The sequence below is a fragment of the Marmota marmota genome, unplaced genomic scaffold (assembly GCF_001458135.2).
Source record: "Marmota marmota marmota unplaced genomic scaffold, marMar, whole genome shotgun sequence".
Lineage (NCBI taxonomy): Eukaryota > Metazoa > Chordata > Mammalia > Rodentia > Sciuridae > Marmota > Marmota marmota.
The window spans coordinates 1-3,100 of NW_026010400.1; the positions used below are offsets into that span (position 1 = coordinate 1).

The 3,100-nt window shown below is 39.0% G+C and overlaps 1 pseudogene; it reads right to left on the reverse strand.

Moving 5' to 3' along the window:
• Nucleotides 1–2,380: 2,380 nt before the first annotated feature.
• On the reverse strand, nucleotides 2,381–3,088 carry LOC107134866 (annotated as a pseudogene).
• Between the last annotated feature and the right edge of the window lie 12 nt (nucleotides 3,089–3,100).

Below are 3,100 nucleotides of genomic sequence, written 5' to 3' on the forward strand. Positions count from 1 at the left end.
CATTCTATGTTACTACTAATATTCTGCTAGAAAAATAAGAATTCCAATATTATTTTATTGTTTTTAGATGGAAATACCAATATTCAGCATTGTAATCTATTAAAAAGATATAGCATGCTATTAAAAAGGTATAGCAATGATTGGAACTATAATATTTTGGTATCCAAAGCATATATAAAATATTTTAAAAAATGATTCTGAGAATTGAACACAGGGGTACTTAACCACTGAGCCACATCCCCAGACTTTGTTATTTTTCACTTAGAGACAAAGTCTTGGTAAGTTGCTTAGCACTTCACTTTTGCTGAGGCTGGCTTTGAACTCACAATCTTCCTGCCTCAGGTTCCTGAGTCACTTGGATTGCAGGTGTGCATCCCTATACCTGGACAGCTTAACTTTTTTATTTAATATGATCTATAGTCTGGGGTGGTGGCATATGCCTGTAATTCCAGTAACTCATCAGGCTTGGGCAGGAGGATCACAATTTGAAAGGCAGCCACAACAAATTAGTGAGGTCCAAAGCAACTCAATGAGATCCTGTCTCTAAAGAAAATATTTTTAAAAAGGTCTGGGGATGTTGCTCAGTGGTTAAGCACCTATATGATCTATAGATTTTTATACCAGCTTATAGATTTGCAAAGAAAATCGATAATTAAATTTCTTATCCTGTGTCATTTTCTGCTACTATTATTATTAAATTATATCTAGAGTATAAAGATAGTCATAATTTTACTTTATGGAACTTGTAAGCTCTTTTCAAACTTTATACATTGCCACAGTTTGAACATCAATTTTTACAATCTTACTTATATTCTATGTACACATATAGACATACTGTATAAATATTTAATTAGTTATTATAGTCACCAAGTTATTTGTCAAGGTATTAGGATCTCTCCATTTCAATTTGTTTTGAGTACGTTTCTTTCAGTATAACTCAAATAAACTGTGCCTATTATGACATACAAATTAACAAATATAAGCATATATAAAACATGTGAAAGTATAATCATAATAATCCTCCAAGTATTTTTTGTTAATTCTTCTAGTCCATTCTCCCTGCTCTTGTTGGCCTCTTGAGCTGTCCCCAGGACAGGTCCACATCCCAGTTGTGCTAGTGTAGTGGGACACGTTGCTGAGAAACTGAAGAAAATGTAAGACATGTGTCTATTGAAATATGCTCATGGGGATGCTCAAGGGTGAAGGGCTGGACAAGCAGTGCCTCCCTCCCTCAGGGCACTTCACCTGCAAGTCCACTGATGGGCACCTTGTGAGCAGAATTTACCCTTTACACTAGAAAAAAAAAAAAGAAGTCTTTTATAGGTCAGTGCATTAGTCAGTGTTCTCTAGAGGAACAGAATCAATAGGAAGTATACTTATAAAAGGGGGCCTTATTAGGTTGGCTTATGCAACCAGAAACTAAGTAGTCCACAATGGCTGTCTGCACACTGGAGAGCCAGAGGAACTAGTACCTGTGCAGTCTAAGAAACTGAAGCCCAGAACAAGAGGAATCAATAGTGCTATCTGATTCTGAGACTGGAGGCTTCTGGAGAATTTGCTTTGGAAGAGTGAAGAAGGGAGAGTTTCATATCCTCTGATGATAACAGGAGCATTAAGAACCCACTCAAGAAGAATTGAGCTTGCACTGCTACTACTTCCTGTTATTCCAACTTTTATTCCATTCAAGCCATCATCCTATTGGATGATCCTGCCCATGCTTATGTCAATCATTCCTAGACACACCCTCATGACATACCCATAAGTCTATTAATCATCAGCATCTCTTAATCCAATCAAGTTGGCAATTCAAATTGACCAATACAGTTGACTTACATAAAGAGTGCTGGGATCAGTTGGCCTTGTTCCACTGGGACCAATAATTCTGTGACCAATAATTCTGGTCATATGTACAAGAAAGTGGTTTCTGCACGTAACACCAGTTTTCTCTGCTTTCCAGTATGCATGAGAACAAGCTAGTGTCCTTCAAGATGATATTGATCTGGATATTTCACAACAGGTTCATTTTCATCATTCCCTTGGCTTGGGGATGTCTTTTTGGGGGACATGGTGTTTTAATGTCTTTCCATTTTTTTCAAGATTGTCATCCAAGAAAATACAGTGGTGTGCTTATTCTTTACAGTCTGCTACTAGGTGAGAACAGTTCTTATGGGTATGATTAGAATTAGAAGATTGCATTTTTGTCAGAGAGTGATAGTGTTTTAAACCTATGATCCACTTGTCAGCTACTTATATAAAAATACATGCATAAAAGAAATATGAGAACTTCATAAATTTCAGCGACTTTACAGAAAGTGAAAATATTTACTTATATTAAAAGAAAAAAGCCACTACTGAATAATTAAGCATTTGCCATCCTTACCCCACAGGGATGTTAAGAACCTCATCATTTGTTTCTTGGTGCTCATTAGCACCAAAGGACTCAGTGTGGCATAGCCGTTGCCCACCAGCATCTGCCACAATAACGGACTGGATCAGTGTTCCATGACATTGCAGAAGAGGAGGAGACAGCAAAGTCCCAAAAGTACATAACCACAAAGGGACCCATGAGCAGCAGGATGGTCCTGGTGGCCCTCTGTTCTGGGGATGCTTTTGGAGACAGGCTGGTATTGTGAAGGTGCTGGCACTGCCTCTTATGCCTCCACAAGATGTTCACCATGTAACCACTGGAGAGGGCCATGAGTCCTATAAGGAAGACATCCTGGAAGGTCACAAGGGAGAAATACATATACCTGAACAAGTAATTTGTAGACAAAAGAGAGCAGGACTTAGTAACAAACATGAGACTGTGTGTGGTGACATTGGGAGTGGCAACAATAGAGATCAAGAAGCGACCACCGATGAGCATATTAAAGACCCACAAGAAGGAAAAGCAGCAGAGGCTCTGAGGTGAGGAGTTACACTTGAACTTTGTCAAGCAGCAGCTTCTGGGGCTGAGGGTGACAGCCTGGAGGACACTCAGCAGACAGGTGGTACAAAAGGACAGGCCCCTCATCAGCCTGTACAAGTAAATAACTGACTTACATATTATGTCATCCCTTAAACCCTGAGACCCCAAAATGTCTGCAGTTATGAACCCCAC